The sequence below is a fragment of the Trichosurus vulpecula genome, chromosome 1 (genome assembly GCF_011100635.1).
Source record: "Trichosurus vulpecula isolate mTriVul1 chromosome 1, mTriVul1.pri, whole genome shotgun sequence".
NCBI lineage: Eukaryota > Metazoa > Chordata > Mammalia > Diprotodontia > Phalangeridae > Trichosurus > Trichosurus vulpecula.
In genome coordinates this window covers 184,636,704-184,657,027 of record NC_050573.1, presented here as the reverse complement: position 1 = coordinate 184,657,027, position 20,324 = coordinate 184,636,704, and the positions used below count along the sequence as shown (strand labels likewise).

General features: G+C 39.2%; 1 protein-coding gene across 5 annotated transcripts in view; it reads left to right on the top strand.

Moving 5' to 3' along the window:
* ATXN1 (ataxin 1) overlaps positions 1 to 20,324 on the top strand; it is a 528,710-nt gene that overhangs the window by 118,654 nt on the left and 389,732 nt on the right. For 4 of the 5 annotated variants that reach the window (XM_036759701.1, XM_036759708.1, XM_036759682.1 and 1 more), the window contains one exon: positions 5,574 to 5,699. The exons of the other annotated variant lie outside the window; for it this stretch is intronic. The gene's annotated coding sequence lies outside the window, so the exon portion shown is untranslated. The remainder of the gene's footprint in view (positions 1 to 5,573; positions 5,700 to 20,324) is intronic. 5 annotated transcript variants of the gene reach the window in all.

Sequence of the window (20,324 nt, the reverse complement as noted above, 5' to 3'; positions counted from 1 at the left end):
TTACATTCTCAATCTATTGTTCACTCTTTGGGTTTGGTTTTGTTTTTTTGGTGAGACCTGCAATTGCAAATTCCAGTTTTTCTATTCTGTCCATTAGTTTGCTGTGCAGGCCATAAATCTTGCTGTCATAATTCTAATTTCTCTTTTGAACCACTCAGGAATAGTGGATTGTGGTTCCATGTTCTCACATTCTACAGAATCCTCTGTCTCATCCAGTGTTAGATCATTTTCCTTTTTTTGTGGTATTTATTTATAGAGCAGCAAGATGGCACAGTGGGTAGAGTGCCAGGCCTGGAGTCAGGAAGACCTAAGTTCGAATCCAGTCTCAGACACTTACTAGTGCTGTGACCCTGGGCAAATCACTTAACTCTGTTTGCCTCAGTTTCCTCACCGGTAAAATGAGCTGGAGAAGAAAATAACAAACCGCTTAAGTATCTTTGCCAAGAAAACCCCCAAAGGGGTCACAAAGAGTTGGACACCACTGAAATGACTAATCAACAATAATTTGTTTATAGATGCTTGAACTCATTTACTAAATCTGGAGGCTATATTTACTTCAGTTGTTAAGGTTTTCTGTGCTGGTTTGTCTGCTTATTATGTTCAGGTTCTTTGAGTTTTCTTTTTCCTGAAATCGCTTAGGAAATTTCAGTCTTTCCCTCCATCCGCCATCTTCCCCCTATTTACTGTCTGACTCCCTCCCCTGTGGAGCTAGATCTCAAAGTGTATCAGCCTCTTCAATTCGTAGTTCACCAGCCTAGGCTTCTGTCCCAAGTAACTTTTGGGTGATCAGAACTGGTCCAGCTGGATGCTGAGCTATTTCTCTCAGGCTTAGTGGAGTGTTGCAGAAACATGCCTTCCTACTGTGTCTGCTTCACTTCCCACCCCCCAACCCCAACTGCACCCCCACTCTGGTGTCCTGTCCTACTCCCTCTCTAATTCAGAGGAACTACCAGTGGCCTGACCCTAGCAGTTGAAAGAGCTACCACACTGTTGTCAGGGGCTTGTTTGCCCTGGCCCCTGGATTTCAGAGCTTTGCAGAATTGGTACTAAGAGTTAGTGGTTATTGCTCCTATAGTGCTGAGCTTGTATTGGATGTTTGTCCTGGTCTGGGCATGAGTTCTCCACAACACTGTAAAGAGGGAGCCTGATGGGGTATGAGTGGATTGAAGTTTTGTTGTAAGCCTATGTTGGGTATTTGGGTCTGCTAGTGGGTGCTGCTGGTAGTGGGAGGTAGGGGAGGGGTGCTGAGTGAGCTCAGGGTTGGTGAATATCAGCATCAGGGTAATTTTTAAAACCTTCTTTTGGATCCTGGGCATTCTGGGCTATGAAGACAGCTAGTGGTGCTTTATCTTTGATGCATATTTTCTGTTTTGGAGAGGTCTGAGAGGTCATGGGGACCAGAGAAAAAGTCTAGTCCTCCATCTTGTCCAGTGATGGATTTTTTTGGCCACAGAATAAACAGAAATATGAAGTGGCACTCTGCCCTAAGGGGCCTCCTTGTTCATTCCCAGTGATGATGATTTAGTGGTGGATGATAAAACAGAGAGTACAAAGATTCATATAGGTCTTAGGCCATCTAAAAACATGAATTTAAATGTTGAGTCTCGATGTATGATCTTTGTTCAGTGACCAACAATAGGTACACTACTGGAAGAAATAGAAACACACTCATACAGATACTAGTTCGACCCCTTTCCTCTTGCAGATAGGAGACTGAAGTCCAGAAAGCTTGCGTCCCGGTGTAGGCACCACCATCATCATACCAGTAACTGCAGTGAGAACAGGTGTGGCATTGGTGTAGCCTTTTATGGTTTAGAAACTGCTTTATGTAGCTTATGTCATAGGATCCTCCTGACTTTGGATCTTTATCATCTTTTTACTCATGGGGAAAGTAATGCTCAGAGAGGTTAACTGACTTACGTGTCATCATACAACCAGCCATGAGGTTTGGAGATGAGATTTGAACTCCAGTCTTTCGTGACTCCAGATCCAGAATGCGCGTCTCTTGGATTCCACTTTATCTGAAATATCAGTGCTGCCTTTTCTCATACTTTTCCAATTAAAAAAAAAAAACACAAAATAGCTGAGCAAATGGAAACTTAATTAAAAAAAAACAGCCACTGCATAGCATCAAACCTCTCTGTATGGTCCCAATTCTGTTAATCAGGCAAATTTGTGACTTATCCAGGTCTCTTGAAAGTTGGTTGGTTTGTTTGTTCTTTTTCTTTTTTGGAGTTTTGTCTAAGTCACTTAAGGCCTGTCAGGCTCTTCCTGTCAGGCAGGTAGTTTGGGGGATAAGAAATTCTCAGCACTTAATTTTACTATTTATTAACAGCTCTGGTGAAAAAAAATGTTTGACAGAGGTATAGGTTGGAATTCTTATTTAAAATGAGGTCTGAAAAATTATCAGGAGGTTTCTTTTATACAACTAATGTTAGGTTCCCCAAAAGCAGGTGTAATTTCGAGCTGGTTATAATTCACATAACATATCACTTGCAGCTCTTCCTCCCTATCTCTGTGGAAATAAATAATCATTGTAACGAGAGACACTTTCAAGTGAGATTAGTTTAATTCTTCTCAATAAGCAGTATAATCTCTTTCCCACTACAAACCTGGTTTTTACCCCTGGAAAAGGGCATCATGGTATCATAAAGCCATTCTGCCTCTAAGAGATTGCTTGAGGAGACACATGAAAAGAGTACAACGTACTGATGAATTTCACCAATTTTTTTTAATTTCAGGAAAAGTAAATGTGTGTATATCTACACATTACACAGGGCTCAAAAGAGAACCCTACAATGAATTATATATAATGCTATTGATAAGGTTTAAGAGAAAAAAATGTTTTAATTACATTTAAATGGCATAAAGGATTTAGTATAAAGTCCAGGCATATCCAGCAGAACTTTGAAGTTTTGTAATAATTTTGAATAAGACGTTGTAACGTAGCCCACCAAAAGTCCTGAGCCCCAACACCCTTCTCTTTTGGTGCTTAACCCTTGCTCTCCTCCTGGCAGGCTCCACCTCCCCTTTCTTTGCATCTGTTCCTATAGCATTAACGTTTCTGAGTAATGTTTTGCTGGAGCTGTTTTTATGGAACTAAAATGTAAGCCCATATCTAGGTCTTAATTCATCATGAATCTGAATATTTCCCCTGTAAAATTTCAGTTTCCATGGTGGAGGCAAGATAAAGACAGTTTGTTATTTTTCAGAATTCCTGATTTAGGCTGATTTAATCATGTATCAATATGTTAGCTGTTCCTCAAACATTTGAGTGGGAGCTGAATTAGTGAAAAGAGCTGACTAGAGTTCCAAGAACAGGTGAAATCCTTACAATCCGACTTCATTGTAGAAATTCATTGCATGAATGAATGAAAAAAGCATTTATTAAGCACTTACTATGTGCCAAGCTGTCCTAAGCGGCAAGACTATGAGTAAAAAAAGGGAGTCGGTCCTTGCTCTGAAGGAACTCACGCTCTAATTGGGGGAGACAGCACATAAAAGACAGTTCAGATACAGAGCAGGTGGACTAGCTGGGAATATATGATAAATGCCCATTGGTGCTGCAGTACTGTGTGTGGCAAAGCCCAAGGGTCCTTAGGTTACATCAGAAGATCAGATGATAGTGTTGGGGATCTATCTTCATCCTTCAAACGTAGAAGGACATGAAAACACCCAAACTTCTCTCAGCCATTTTCAGATAATTTTATCCCCTCCGTTCTATCCATTGGCTTCGCAATAGAGTTCAACTTAAGTCACTTGAATCAATCTGATTACTTTCACTTATCTATGTTATCATTTTCATCATCATCAGAAAGTATTTATTAAAGGGTTCTGTTGTGCCTGAGCAGGACCATATATAAAGTCCAGAGGGGTGAGGGGTGGAGTTTCAGAAAATCAAACAATTTCATTTTCACAGGGCTTTCCAAATATTAGCTAATTATGTGCAGTAAACAGGCATTATATTTCTTAGTTTAAGGTTGACACACTTGAAGTGAGAATATTAATAATTGACTCAGAAGCTTAGGAGCAGAGAGGATAGAGATTGGAGGTCAGGGATGACTGGCAGCTCATCCTTGGCTCTGAGCAAGGGCTGAAAACTGTACCCAGCCTACTTTCCTGATTAAAATGGAAAGAGCAAACATGTTAGCCTTAAAAAATGCAGGTAATACTTTATATTATTTCTTCAAAACAAAGCTAAAAAGCAACTTTAATGGAACCACTAGAAAAAAATCATTTAGGCTTGCTCTCCATCTCACATGAGCATTGTGAATACAAGGTAAAAAAAAGAGCTTTTCATAGTCATATTGGCCTGTAGTGGCTCTGCTATGTAGGCTCAAGTGGCTGCTGTGAGTGGGGGACAAGAGGCATGCATCTTCTTAACACGGCATTTAAAATTCATAATGTAGACTAACTTTTAAATTTACACAGAGGAGATTTTATCACAATTGAGTCAAACAACCCAAACCTATAAACTTTCTGTTTCTAAATTGAAATGGAAAATTCTCCTTCCTTATTACCTTATTATCTTCTTAGCATTTAAACAAACCTCGTATCAAGATATTAATAATACTTTAAATCATTCTGATAATCCTTTACAAGTCTTTTGCTATGTTACAATGTGGCATGCTGAAAGAGGTTATCCCGAGACCCTTGGTAGCTCTCTAAATGATGTTTCTCACACTTAAGCGTTAATTTTAATTTCATGACTTACCTCCTATACTGAGAGGAAGCCTGGTACATTACATAGAAGTCTTACCTTTGAGTCAGGATTACCCCGAGTTCAGGTGTTGCCCCTTGACACATAAACTAGCCATGTGAATCATGGTGAGACACTTAGCTTTTTTCATTGCCCCTAACAACTAAGGTTATAAATTACCAAGGAACTGCAAACCTGCATTGCTGGAGGGGGATTTCTACACTAGAACTTCCAAACACTGTTGATACCACAGATGAGGTCCCAAAAAACCCCTCCCATTATCTTCCACAAGGCTGGGCCTGTGTTTTGTTCATCTTTGTATTCTTCTCAATATACTTAACATTGTGTTTTACCCATAGTAAGTGCTTTCATACATGTTTATTGAATGAAAGAAAATTAATTTGAAGCATCTAACTCCTTGCACATTTTGGAGCTAAACTCTTCCATGTTGTTAGGCAGACATTCAGACCTCGCACAAAGTTTTAAAAAATGAGAATGGTACTCTGAAAGATAATCTCTTCTCCATTTGCATATTTGATTTCTTTCCAAAAGTAAGCCTTCATTTTTGTTAACTAGAGTCTCAATGGAGCATGCATACCTCGATGCTCATTTAATTTATTAATGCTCACTTCCTTGGGGCTTAAAAAATATTTTCAGATGTTTTAGGTTGTCACTAAAAGTTACCCCAAAAGGACTTGATGCAGATCAGTTGTCTGATAACTTGTGTGGTAGTGATGAACATGCTTGTTTGAGGTTATAAGATACATATTTGAGAAAGGCCAGGGATTTCCCCGGAGCCACCGAATAAACACTTGAAGTGGCATTTTCATTCTGACATCTTGTCTTGATTGTTTTTGTTTTTGGTATGCTACAGTATATTGGAGCACAATGAAAGAGTTTATTCCCAGGCCTCAGGAGAAGTTCAGCTGCACCCAGTGAGAAAGAGAGCAGAGGTAGACAGAGGGCTGCATGAATGATCTTGAAACATACAGGATTTTAGGTAAGTCTTCTGAACTGAAGGGCTTGGTGCATATTGGCTTTTAATTTCATTACCTCTCATTTATTTTGTGTGCCTGAACATCTTATTACAGTGTGTAACTATTTCTGTCCAACACAAGCAGTAGGATATTGGAGGATTTGTTTTCTTAATGAAAAATCCAAGTAATATAACCCAGTACACCGTGTGTTTGTTTCAGAAATCAACAAAATGATACCGTCTGAATAAACTTTATTTGTTGATAGGAAGAATCATGACCAGCTGCCATTTTAGCTGAGAATACCAGGATTAACAAAACAAAGACTAGGAGCTGGTTCAAATCCTACCTCTGATACCACTTTTTGGACTTTTCACTGAGCTTCAGTTTCCTCATGTATAAAACAGATAAGTTTGAGAGAGTTGGGCTAGATGGCCTCAGAAGCTCCTTCCAGCTCTAGACCTATGATCTTATCATGAAGGGAGATTCCTTTTTTTCGATTTGAATATCTGATAATGAGTCAGTCAGTTAGTCACTTTATCAGCAAGCAACTATTAAATAACAGCTATGTGCCAGGCGCTTTGCTGGTCACTGGGGGTATGAAGACAAAACTTGGGATGGAATCTCCTCTCATGGAGCTTGCATTCTACTGGGGCGGGGGTGGTAATAACATGTTTATAGTGAGATATAAGCAAAATAAGTACAATGTTATAAGGGCAGGGTTAACAACTGGGGGAACCAGGAAGGGAATATTGAAAGAAGCAGTACTTGAACTAACCTTTGAAAGTAACTGTGGAAGCTTCAAGACGTAGGGATAAAGGAGAGAGAGAGAGAAAGAGAGAGAGAGAGAGAGAGAGAGAGAGACAGAGAGAGAGAGAGAGAGAGAGAGAGAGAGAGAGAGAGAGAGAAAATGAGAGAGAGAGACTGAGAGAGATGGAGAGTCAGAAAGAGAGAGAGAGACTGAGAGACAGAGAGAGACAGACAGAGACAGAGGGACTGAGAGACACAGAGAGAGAGGAGAGAGACAGAGGGAGAAGGGGAGAGACAGACAGACAGACAGACAGATTGAGATTACAGGCATAGAGCAAAGACTCTACAAAGATGTGGAAATAGACCAGTTATCTTAGACAGTGAGGTAGCACAGTGGATAGAAGGGGGAGAGCTGGAGTCAGGAGGACCTGAGTTCAAATGTGACCTCAGATTCTTATTAACTATGTGACCTAGGACAAGTCATTTACTCTCTGTCTGCCTCAGTTTCTTCATCTGCAAAATGGAGATAATATTACCTACTTTCCAGAGTTGTTGTAAAGATCAAATGAAATAAATTTGTAAACTGTTAGACAGATAATAGGCACTTAATAAATGCTTTCTTCCTTCCTTATATAAAGAGTAGATAGAAGGCTTGGCTAGAGCTAGACAGCATGGATTTTAGTGAGAGCTGTGCATTTATTGTCAGAGAACCTGGGATTAAATCTGACTTTTCTCCTGACTATATGTGTGGCCTTGACCAAGTCATTTTAATTAGGTGCTTTCTAGGGACTCTCCCAGCTCTAGATCTGATAATCTTTTGCGGTTCTTCCGCATGAAATGGGTGGGAAGTTACCTCTTATTCGGAGCATCCAATGTCCTTTACTCCTTGGGTGGCAACTTTAGCTAGTTGGATGGAAGTGGTTGGATGCTTTAGGAAGGAAATAAACTACCCCTGAAACTAGCCATAGCAATAAGTATTAAAACTGTATTAGATCATAAAAACAATTGTACCACCCTATGTGCCCTTAGAACTGCCTCCCCCTCACAATGTATACAAGTAGTAAAATGAATTAAATAATAACACTTTTTTTTCAAACATCACTCATATAGTGAATGAATGACTTGCCTTGGGAAAGGGTTATTTGCAAAATTGCTGAGTTTTCCAGCTTCAACTTGTGGAGTTACTTGCTACTATGGATACTAATGATCCAGTTCTTTGCTAAGTGAGAAATGGCATTTTCTAAGGGTAATAATGTACCTCCATTTAAGGGATGGCAAGATGTAATACAGTTACAGAATGAGCCGATTAAAAATGACAAAGAAGCTTAATTTAGGCTTTTGCTATTTCATTTTATATAGGAAATCTATAGTGTCCCTGCTGCCTTTCATGGCATAGATGCCTTACCTGCCACCCTTTCCCCTGTGAAATCTGTAACTGCTGTTTATATTTAGTGGCATTTATTTTTCCCCTTATTTCTAAACATCATCTTTCTGAAGCTGAGCTGAGAGCGACACTTTGAATGATGCTTGGATGTCACTCTGGTTAGCAGCTGGCTGCCTGCCTCTGAATGTGGTGCCTTATTTGGGTTTCACAACTGCATTTTTTCTCTTACAAATGTTAAATTATGAAGTGCAGGAAACCACATGAATGCAACATTAAGATAGAAAATTCAAACCCAATTAGGTCAGAAAATGCTAGTGTTAAAATTCTCTTGGTAACAATATCTTCCCTGAAATCAATGTGGAAAGCACATTTTACCTGTGGGCTGCTGCACTTCGGTGAGTTGTACGTGTCATAATATCCTCATCTCCATTTATGCTGCATCTGCACATGTTTTCCATATCATATTGAATCATAAGTTTTGGTCATGCTCCATTGTTTGCTGCCCTCCCTTCCCTGCTGTGGATCCAAATCCTACCCATCCATCAAGGCCTAGCTCAAGTCCCTGGAATCTTGGCTGATTCTTGTAGTCCTCATTAATCTCCCTCTCCTTTGAACTCTTATAACCCACAGCCTATACCACATAATTTAGCACTTAATCACATACCTCTATATATCTTCATCCATCCTTTACTCCTTTCCTCCAGTCTCAGAGAATGAGGTGCCCTTCCTCCTTGCCACACTCTACATATCCTTGCTCTCTCATCCTATATTTTTTATGACACCTTGTTCCATCTCTCTCTCTCTCTCTCTCTCTCTCTCTCTCTCTCTCTCTCTCTCTCTCTCTCTCTCTCTCTTTCTCTGTCTCTGTTTTTCTCTCACTGTCTCTCTGTGTCTCCCCCTCCCCCATTTTTGTTTATTAGTTCTTTTTGGCTATGGTTTGCTCATATCTTCCCAGTTTTTCCTTATCTACAAAATGAGAGGGTTGGACTCAATGTTGTCTTAGCTCTCCTCTTGCTCCAAATCTTTGATCCTATAATTCTGTTTAAAAATCAAGCACAAGAAAAGTCCAAATCTTTCCTTGACCATTTGATCCTCTCGAACTTTATTTTATACGTCCTGGCCATTCACTACTAAACTTCTAAAGAGAGTAGCCTTTACCTGTAGCTTTCTTTATCACCCACTCATTCTTAAACAAATGTAAATTAGGCTCTCTACCCCACCTCTGTTGAAATTGCTTTCCCCAAGACAACTCTATAATACTATAAGTGGAAGAATAGTTACTGATCTGCATTGTTCAGGAGAGTACTTCATCAGTGAACTCACAATTCTGGACTATGGTCTCCTGTGACATCTTAATTGCTAAATTCAGTGCATTTTTTGTAAGTCTTCATTTTGGGGGATGTTTTTTATAGTATTTGACAAGTGTTGACCATTGACTCATTGATGCTCTCTCTTTCTTTGGCTTCATGGAAACTTGTCTCTTCCTGGTTCACCTCCTACCTCCCTGACTGTTCCTTCTAAGTGTCTTAATTGTTCATTCCCCACCTTCAGTTCTCTAAATGTGAATATCCCCCAAGGACCATTCCTATGCCTTCTTTGCCTTTCTAGGCTCTTTTTAGCTGGAGGCACCATAAATTTCTCTGACTTTAGTTATCATCTCTATGAAAATGAATCCCAAATTTTATCTTCAGTTCCAATTTCTCCTTTGATGAATGTTTTTATATTTCCAACAGTCTGCAATGTATTTCTCCCTGTATATCCTGATGGTACCTCAAATTCAACTTGTCCCAAACTCAGTTTATCATCTTCCCACTTTCTTCCTAACTTTCCAAATTGTTTTGATGGCATTAATATCCTCCAAGTCACCCAAGCTTGAGAATTCATCTTCGTTTTTTCCTTCTCACCTACCTCATCCAATTATTTGCTAAGTTCTGTTCAATATCTGTCAGAAGCAACCTTAATCTCCACTCAAGAATGCCTAATTCAATCTGTCTTCCACTCAGTTGCCAGTGATTTTCCTAAAGCATCTATGACCATTTAACCCTCTCCCTCTGCCAACTCAATAAACTCCAACAGCTCCCTCTTACTTTTAGGATCAAATATAAAATCCTGTTTGGCATTCAAAGCCCTTTCCAATCTGCTCTTTTTCTACCTCTTCACTCTTCTTATATTTTTACTCCCCCAAATGCACTATACAGTATAGCTATACTGACTTATTTGCTGTTCCTCACATGGGATACTCTATCCCCCAACTCCTTACCTGTCACTCTTTCCCATATCTGGAATGTTTTCTTCCTCACTCCAACTCCTAATTCCCCTAGATTCCTTTAAAACTCTGTTCAGATCTCACCTTTTTCAGGAGGCTTTTGCCCTCCCCTTACTGCTTTGAGATTACCTGCCACTTAAGATGTTTCACACACAGAGATATTTGGATGTTGTCCCACCCCCATTTGTTTGTGAGCTCATTTAGAGCCTTTCTTTGCATTCTCAGTGTGGCACCAAACCAATTTTTGTTGAATCACTAATTGACTGGACTATTGTAATAGTCTTCTAACTGATCTTTCTTTTTCCATCCTCTACTCTTTCCCCTCTTTCCTTTACATGGGTGCCAGAACAGCTTCCCTGATTTAAAAGTCCACCCCTAACCACATTACCTCCAGTGATTTCCTGTTGCCTGTAGGGTAAAATAAAAATTTCTTAGCCTGACTTTTACACCTTCACAGTTGGGTTCCAACTTTTCATCCCATTCCCCATTATACATTTAGCATTCCAGTAAGAGTGGTGTACTAGATGGTCTCATCCTATGTGCATTTGTGACAGCTGTGCCCCCTTCTTAGGACATTTTCTCTACCATTTTAAATCCTTTTTCTTTAATGTCTAGGTGCTGTGTTCATCATTCTCCTAGCTGACAGTGATCTCCTTTGCCTTTACCCTATTCTACTGTTCAATGTTTTTATTTATTTACTTGTCTGATCCATGTGATTCCTGGTTACAGACACTTTAGGAATAGACATAATCCTTTGACGCCACCCACCTCTTTTAAAACCTCTCCAGTGTCTTCTCCATCTACTTCTGACCCTTCTACAGTGACAGCAGCCTGTGAGGAGGCCTGGTGCAGCAACAGTCATATATGGTGGTGGGGCACCCAGGAATCAGCTTGCCATTGCTAGAACCACAGGATTGATCAGGAACACGTATCATAGGATTCCTAGCTCTAAGGGACCTTAGGCCAATCCCCCTTTTTATAAATAAGGAAATTAAAATCCAGAGTGTAAACAACTCATCCAAGTTTATTTAGGTATTATGGAACAGACCTGAACTTGGACATTAGTCTTTGGGCTGCTAGCCTAGTTGTTCCTTCAATGCCACCACCTGGCATCTCTGAGGATCTGGAAGATCCTAGCTTATAGCATCCTAGATTAAGAACCAAAAGGCACCTTAAAGGTCATTGAGTCTATCAAGATATTAGGAGACACCCTGTTTTCCAGAGCTAAGGCCCAGCAAACAAGCTGTGCCCTAAGCTTGGCATAACAACAATCCTTTGCGCTCACCTTCTGGAACTGATGGTCCCTCAGTTTGGGTAAGCACCAACAGGCACAAACATGAAAACCTGCTATGAATGGCCTCACTCTTACTGCTGTGTTCCACTATTGTTGCTACACTCTGCTGTTTGATTATTTGTCTAGCCACAAGTATGTAAATCAAGGTTCAACCACACTAAAGCGGATTCCCCCCTCCTACTAGACGTGGGGTCCTGGCACATGTGTCTTTGCTTGTAAGCTGTTTCCATCACTTTGAAATTAAACTTCTGTTTGATTCCTGTCTCTAGCCTGCTCTGTTTGGCTCCAGCCACCTACAGGTTAGATGCCAATTCCATCCAGCTGAAACGTCCAATCCCCATTATAGATGAGGAGACAGAGGTAAAGATAATGTCTCATTCAAAGTCATGCAGATTTTACCTGGGATTTGAACTTGGATCTTTCTGACTTCAAGGCTGAAACCGTATCCACCACCCCTGAAGCTATATATAGGGCTAGCATGTCTGCCTACCTGAAGTAGCAAGGCCCTCTCAGGGAGAGTGAGGAAGCACCATGTGCCAGGAAAATCAATGCCACAATTACCTTGACTACTACTTTCCAGCAGATCCTGATGGCCAGGACCTTGCACCAAGATTTTTGGGCCTAGTTGTGCCCCTCAGACTACTGGTCATGTTTCTAGACCAGACCCTGTGGCCATCATTAAAGGAAACAGTCACCACGGAGAAGGGGTTCACCTTCCTTGCCACCACCAATACCACCTTCCGTCCACCTTTCCCCAGGTGACTCCATTATTCCAGGAAACAACACCTGTGGAGATGTGTCCTGACTCCTGTTCTTGTGGGTGCTGCAGCCATAGCTACTTACAACAAAAGTTTCTGCCACCGGAGTCTTTGACATTGTTAGTTGGTTCAACATCAGAAATGTAGAAATTATATTAAACAAAATACAGCTTTGTTGCTGTATCTTGAGGACTAAGGGATTTTTCCATCTGATGTAGAGCTGAAACTTTCTGTACGCTGTCCCCCTCGTTAGGATGTGAGCTTCTTGAGTTTAGGAACTGACTTTTTGTTTCCCCAACACTTAACAGAGTGCCTTGCTCATAAGTACTTAATAAATGCTTTTTCATTCATTCATTCGTACTATAAGACAGTTTTCCATTTGGGAGCCCCAGCCTTCTCTGCTTTTCTTAGCATTTGAATTTGTCACTTTCAAATGTGAGAGATTTGGGGTGGTTAAATTCATGGCCAAGAATATTCTCACTACAGAAACCATATGGCATTTAAATGGGGGCAAATTAAAATTTTGGTTGGGTTGGGTAACTCTGGACCTTGAGACTAAAAGTAATGAAGGACAGCTAGGTGGGCCTGGAGTCAAGGACACCTGAGTTCAAATTCGCCCTCAGGCACTTAGTAGCTTTGTGACCTTGGACAAGTCACTTAACTTCTATTTGCTTAAGTAAAATGGGGATAATAATGGCACACTTCCCAGGGCTGTTGTAAAGCTCAAATGGAATAATAATTTTGAAGCACTTAGCACAGTGCCTGGTACATATTAAGTGCTGTGTAAATGTTAGCTCTTATTATTTCTGTCCACTTTTTGCTTTTCTTCCTTCTTCTGTTTCTTCCAGTAGGGTCAAGGAGCCTGTGTTTGGAGTCTTCCAAAATTTTTTTCACTGTGTAATTTTTGTTCCCCCAGATAATCTTTTTTTCATGTCTGATAATGATTACAGAACTCGGAGGAATATCTGTCAATAAAGAACCAATAGAAAGAGTTCTCCTAGTCTGCCTTGGATGACAGGGAAAAAAATGGCCCATGTATATTTGTTAGTTACTAAGATAGCCACTGGTGTGACTGAATTCATCAATTATTCTACAGTTTGGAATCAAATTTTGGCTCATACAGATACAATTTTACCTGAAGGAATTAAGTTAATTCTGAATTTAGATAAGGGAGGTTTAAAAAATGAACTCATTTTCTCTATGTAGGGTCTAACACCATTCCTATCTTGTTCTAAGCTTAAACCTGAGCCAAATGTGGCTTAGAAGGAAGATAACCCACATTGGATAAAAAGTAGGGGATTTTTTTCCACCTTTCCTCAGCTAATAGGAAAAAAGATGTTTTTGAAATGAACTGAATTGGTTCCCAAAGCAACTGGTGTTAAGTGGAAATGAGGCTTTTATAATATATGTGTTTCCTGGTGACCTGTTTTGAGTTCCTCCTATGTGGATTCTTTCAAGGAAGGGGAGGACTACTTCTTTTGTGAATCAGGAGAGCAAGTGCTCTGTCAGCCCCATTATAGAATGTTCATTTGTTTACATAAGTGTGTAAGCCTTTGTTAAATGGTTTCTGTTCTCTGTTAAATGGTGAGGGGACAATAGGGATGTAGTTGTGCAGCTGAAAGCATGTATGGAAATAATAAAGCCATAATTTGAGCAAGATAGCAGGAGTTTCCATTCCTAATCTGTAGGATATGTTTAGCATTACGTAGTTGTTCATTGAATATCTTCTTTATTAATAGCCATAGATTTTTTTTTGAATATTGATGCTGAAAATACATTTACATAGTTGGAGACCCCACGAAACATTTTTTTGATGTGATGTATTCTTGAAAGCAAAAGAAAAAAAGAAGAAAGAAAAATGTCCATGGACTCTTTAAGCTATAAGTATAGCTTTGAAGATTATCAATATGAATGGGGCTTAGTCCACACTGAATTTCATTCCCCTCCCCCCCACCCCCCTCCCCACCCTCCACTCCTGCCTGCCAGTGAAAAGCTGCTCAGAGACATTCCTATTTAAAGTGACTTTCATTTATTCCAAATACCCAGACTGATGCTTCAGAGACTCATTTCCTAAAGCATTACAATAATGCATCTTCAGCTGACTCCAGAATACCTTGCACATAGTAGGCCCTTACCATTTATTAAATGCTTTAATGAATGAGCGACTATTGACCTCTAAAGGCTAGGCCTTTTTAATGATAAAATCATAGAACTAATAAATGCCTTTATACTTCACAAAAGCTATTTGGCTTGGCAGGGCTGTTAGGAAATCTTACTAATTCAGGAAATTGGGTGAATTTTCTGATACTAAGCAACATACAAACAGATGCCTCTTTATTATGTAAGCTTTCTCACCTTGGCGACTGTCAAGGAGTTTTGAAGAGAGGTATTTGCCTGTGAGTGGAATGGAAATAATTCAGAACTAACTGGCATACTGTTGGAGTCCCTACAGGAAGAAACCCATCTAGAAGTATCCAGATGAACCTTGTAGTGAATCATTAAATTGTGAAATAAAGCCAACTGTGCCTGTTGTTTGGTTATAATGACAAAGAGCAGGCTTTTGAGGTGTACACCAAAAGGATCATCGATTATGGTTGCAAAGAACATCAGGGGTCATCTAATCCATTTCTTTCATTTTACAGATGAAGAAAAGGAGGTAGTGAAGAGGTCATGAAAGGTCCACTGCCTGGGGTCAACAAAAATAGTTAAGTGGTAGAACTGGTATTTGAATCCAGAACCAGTGACTAGTGCTCTTTCTGCTTTTCCTCTTGTCTATTTTGCGAAAAACAACACCAAATTCTAAAGAGGCCTTAGTATGGTAGGAAGAGTATTTAGAATCAGAAGTTGTTGTTCAGTCATTTCAGTCATGTTTGACTCTTCTTGACCTCATTTGGGATTTTCTTGGTAGAGATACTGGAATCATTTACCATTTCCTTCTCCATCTCATTTTACAGGTGAGGAAACTGAGGCAAACAGGGTTAAGTGACTTGCTAGTAAGTGTCTGAGGCCGAATTTGAACTCAGGACAATGAGTTTTCCTGACTCCAGACCACCCACACAGTAACTGACATCTAGCTGCCCTAAGAATCAGAAGTTCAAATCCTGGGTTCAAATCCTAGTTCCTCCAACTTTACTACCTGTGTGCTCTCAGACAAGTCATTTGATTTTTTGGAGCCTCAGTTGCCTGACCTGTCAATTGAGGAGGTGGAGCAGACAATCTATAAGGACTCTTCCAGCTCTAAATCCTAAGATCCTAGGAGTTTGATAACTACAGAGAGTTTTGAGCATTAGTGAATTCTGTCTTTAATTGGGATAAATTAAATTTAGTCTTTGAGGTTATTGGGAATTGCTTTTTAATTATACATATCATATCTGCTGAATTAGATCACAAATTGCCATGTCCAATATACCAGCAATATTATATGGGTTTGTGTTTTTTTTTCCCAAGATGAACTTAGAATTAGAAAAAAATGACTTTATAGCTGAATGAATGATAAAAGCATCATTTTCATTTGTTAAATATAGAAATATATTCATTACTATTTTGATGTTTCCTCAAACCTATGTGGCAAATATAGCAAAAAACAAGAAATCCATCTTGGCTTGAATAAAATTAGAAGCAATCACCTTCTTCCTTCTTCCACTTCTTTTAGTAGGGTCAAGGAGCCTGTGTTTGGAGTCTTCAATTTTTTTTTCACTGTGTAATTTTTGTTCCCCCAGATAATCTTTTTTTCATGTCTGATAATGATTACAGAACTGGGAGGAATGTCTGTCAGTAAGGAACCAATAGAAAGAGTTCTCCTAGTTTACCTTGGATGACTTTGGTATCCTTTAATGTTTCTTTTGAAAGGAAGATGATGCTTCCCCCCACCCCACAACATTACTAGATGAAAAGTATAATTAAAAAAAACCTCTTACTTACAGATGTGAACCAGAAATATGAAACAAAATTTGATGAGATCAGTGAAGCCAGAGGCAAGGTATATATACTCTTATCTGGACCAGAATTTTATCACTAGGGATAATTTTTCAAAGAATATCCTCCCTCTCTTTGAACCCCCCTCCAAATAAAGATAGGGAATAGCCTTGTAGAGAAATTGAAATCAGTAATTTAGAATTTTGGCCTTATATGATCAGACTTAGCACCATGAATTGAGAGCTGAAAGTGACTATAAAGGTCATCTAGGCCAACCCCCTCATTTTGCAGAGGAGAGAACATGAGCTTGAAGTGATCTCAATTATCTTGTCTACAAAATTAGGATGAAAATTCTGGTCTATTCTTTAGCACAGTTGCTTGAAACATAACACTGAACTGAATGTAATAGAAAACAGCACATCACACAGCAAGATGACTCACAGATCTGGTTATGTCAGTATCCTGCTCACAAATCTTTAGTAGCTCCCTCTTTATTTTAGGATAAAATACTAACTCAGGGTCTGCCTTAGCCTTATTCCAGCCTTGTTGCACACTACTCCATGAATAAGTCAATATGGTACAGTATTAAAACAAAAAAGAAAACCCTTCTAGATTTGGAGGCAGAGGTTGATGTTCGGTTGTTTTGCAGTCATTTCTAATGCTTCATTACCACATTTGGGGTTTTGCTGGCAAAGTTACTGGAGTAGTTTGCTATTTTCCTTCTCTAGCTTGTTTTACAGATGAGGAAAATGAGGCTAAGTGAATTGCCCAGGGTCATACAGCTAATAAGTGTCTGAGGCCATATTTGAATTCAGGAAGATGAGTCTTCCTGACTCCAGTCTGGCACTCCATTCACTTCCCCTCCTGGATTCAAATATCAGTTCTGCAGCTTCCTACTCATTGACCCTGGGCAAGTAACTTTACCTCTGTGGCACTCAGTTTCCTTATCAGTAAAATGAAGAGGTTAGACTCTTAGGTGGTCTCTACTCTAAGGTCCCTTCTAGTTCTAAATCTATTAAACCATGCTACCTCCACATTCAGTCTAGATCGACTAGACCACTAGGCATTACTTTGTTTTTTCCCTTCACTGTACGTTTACCCCACTCCTTACCCCATTCCTTATCTCCCAGTGCCTCAGTGGACTCCTTTCTCTTCTCTCTGCTTTTTGAAATCCTTTTCTTCCTTGAAGGATCAATATCTTCCCCATGAAGCCTTCCCTGTACCCCTTGTTGAAAGTCATCTGTCATTTCTCAAATTTTTTGTAACAATTTCCGTGGATTTCTTTGCATTTAGATCATTCTTTTGTTGTATTTTACTGAATGCATTATGTCTTATAATTTTGTCTTATCTTCCTGAACAGATTGCTGATTGCTTGAAAGTATGGCCTCTGTCGCTTCCCTCAGTGCCAAGTATTGCCCCTTTCATGTCGTAGGCATGAAATAGATGTTTGTTAAATTGAATTGAATGACATCAGTTTTAAATGTTTCATGTAGATTTCCTACCCCACTTCACACATTCTGCTTGAGGAATTTCACAGCAGAAATGCCTGTTGTTTTTTGGTTTGTTTGTTTGTTTTTTGCTGTGACACTGCCTGACCCTTGGTTGGTATTTGCGGTGTGACATGGCATGGTTAAGGTGACTGAATGGATGCTCCGAGCGGTTCTCTCATGTCGAAGATGTTAAGGTGACACATAACTATGGTCCTCATCATTTACTGTTGCAGTGCATTTAATCTAAGATGGATGCTGCCCTCACTTCCATTGCTTTTGTGTTTGTCACTCTTTGCAAGCAATCTAGTTGTCTGGTGACAAAGGCAGTAAACCACAGCAGTTTTTCTTTCCTAGGTATTTAACATGGTTTCCACCCCTTCTTTTGAGTCATTTTGGCAGAGTATCATCCAGTGGACTGATATTATGTTATTTTGGCTGATGACATAACAGAATCGTCCATCAATGAAAAATCTTTCTGGTTACATTCAGGTTCACTCTTTCTTAAAAAAACATCACTAATAGAAATAACTGTCAGCAATGCTGAGCTCATATAGGTAAGCCAGGGAAAGGGAAATGACTAGGGATTACTTCATATTCTGAATATGAAACACAGCAACTTAAATTAACATGAGATTTTTCAATCCCTTGGGAAAAATCTGGGTTCTGAGAACAACTCTGATAATAATAACAACAGTGGTAATAAGAAACCATATTTTTACATGTGCTTTTTCAGACTGCAAAGTAACTAATACTGGTATTACTATTCCTATTTTTTTAATAGGAGAGAAGGCTGAGGCTTAGTGATATTAAGTGACTTCCAGGGTTACACAGCAAGTAAGTAGCAGAGACAAAATTCAAATCCAGGTCTTGTAATTCTAAGCCTAGTGGGTTTTTTTTTCTATTTTACCACATGACTTCTAAGTTTCTGGGAAAACTGATAGCTTAGTAAATGAATACAGGACTTATTGTCTATATAGTGATTGTCAAAGCGTGGCAAGGCACTGAGACCCTTTCAGAGGGTTCTTGAGGTTAGAGCTATTTTCATAATAATACTAAAACATTTTAGTTTCTATTATGATGAGTATTTATTTTGTTGTTGAGTCGTTTCTCTTGTGTCCTACTCTCTGTGACCTCATTTGAGGTTTTCTTGGCAAAGATACTGGAGTGGTTTGCCATTTCCTTCTCTAGCTCATATTACAGATGAGGAACCGAGACAAACAGGGTTAAATGACTTTCTCAGGGTCATACAGCTAGAAGGTATCTGAGGCTAGATTTGAACTCAGGTTCTTCTGATTCCACAGCTGGCACTCTATCCACTGTACCACCTAGTTAAAATTTGACAGATAGAATTAAAATAAACAAAAGCTTTTTAGGGGGTAAAGTTTTTTAGGTTGTAAAGGGGTCCTGAGACTAAAAAGTTCTGGAATTGCTAATCTGTATCATTCATAGGAAATAAAATTAGTAATATTGCCTTATCCTTTATATACATCTTATGTTCTGAACTGGACTGTAACCTGAGAACTAGGACCGTATTTTATGCTTCTAATCTCCCATAATTCTTAGACAAGTGCCTTAAAAAGTCAGATATTTGTTGAATCACATTTGATTCCTAGACTTAATCTAGAACTGTGAGAGACTGGAAGATGTCTTGCCCTTTATGTCCTCTATCCATCCCTTCTCCCTCTGTCTCTATCACCAAGGACATTGCTTCTTATTTTTCCCCCAAGGGCAATGTCGACAAGCCAGCATTTAAAGCCCCACAAGTTTGTAGTATAACACACACCTACATTACCTCCCAGGAGCTTGTGACCCAAGGATAGGAAAAATGAATCAGCTTTTTGGGTTATAGCCTGGGGCAATCAACATGGCAAGCTGTTCAGATCTTTAGGTAAAGAACACACTTTCTTTACTCATCCATCTCCTCTGAGTATATCTAAACTTAAATTCCGTAATAACATATTCTGGAAGGGCCAAACCAGTATTTGCTTTTTTAGTGTTAATCTGGACTTGAAATGACATTTAGTAAAAAAGGGAAATGGAACACAAGCCACCAAAATGCCATAGCTGGAGAATTTATGACCATATCTCTCATATTTGAAAATTTAAATGAACAAAATGGTTAAATTTAGGGTAATTATTCTCTTAACATTAGGGCTCCCCAGAGGATCCTTTCTAAATGCTGAACTTGCTTAGAGCATTTAAAGCAGGGGTTGGCAGTCTCTATGATGAATGTCAACATGGGGTTATTGGCTCATCCCCTTCATTTCCAGCTCTAAAGATATGTCAGAAAGTTACCATTCCTACAGCTTGCCAGGAGGACAGGGCTCCCCACCTTGGCATTTTACTCTTGAAAATTTTGCCAGGTGATTATTTGAAGTGTAATTTAAATGTGATTGATTTACAGAACTTTGATTTGCAAAAATCCTTTTCAAGAATATATTTGTTGTCTAAAGTAAAAGCACATTTATATAATTCTTATCACAATTTTGGAAGCTAGCCCATAACTAAAAGGGAAACTTTTAGGAAATGGGAACCTTTTTTTCCTTACCCATAATTGAAATAAAATAAAATGATATAGCAAAGACTAAGCTTTTTTTTTCTTTTGGCTATATAGTTTTATGCCTCTTTTCTGAATTGACTCACTAAAGCTTTCATTTCAGTCTGGGTTTAGATTGAATGACTTTGCTGTATTTCTATGAACAGACCTGTAGTTTAGTAGTAAAGCTTCTTGAGAGCTGGTCTTTTTAGACACCCTCTCTCAACTGACATGTCTTTCATTCTTCCCTTTGTTCAC